The sequence below is a fragment of the Penaeus monodon genome, chromosome 22, assembly GCF_015228065.2.
Source record: "Penaeus monodon isolate SGIC_2016 chromosome 22, NSTDA_Pmon_1, whole genome shotgun sequence".
In the NCBI taxonomy this organism is placed as follows: domain Eukaryota; kingdom Metazoa; phylum Arthropoda; class Malacostraca; order Decapoda; family Penaeidae; genus Penaeus; species Penaeus monodon.
The window spans coordinates 10646028-10646252 of record NC_051407.1 but is presented as its reverse complement, the minus strand read 5'-3'; the positions used below and the strand labels follow the sequence as shown (position 1 = coordinate 10646252).

At 33.8% G+C, this 225-nt stretch overlaps 1 protein-coding gene across 1 annotated transcript in view; it reads right to left on the bottom strand.

Annotated features, from left to right (window-relative positions):
* The window catches only part of LOC119586935 (putative neural-cadherin 2), a gene marked incomplete at its 5' end in the record, with an annotated part of 72205 nt that overhangs the window by 53167 nt on the left and 18813 nt on the right, over positions 1-225 (bottom strand).

The window sequence follows — 225 nt, the reverse complement described above, 5'->3', positions numbered from 1 at the left end:
ATAAAAGATTGGAAATGGAAAAGGAGGGGGTAAAGAGGAAGAGAGAGATGGAAAAATAAAAGAATAAAAGAGGAATGGAAATAGATATAAGGATGGAGTTTAGAGCGGAAATAAAAAGAGGCATTGGAAGACAAAGGAAAAAATATATTTACGGAAAACGTGATAAACCTCCAGGTGTAAAGGAAATGAAAAACCACAATGACATTCTTGCTCAATATCGTCTTT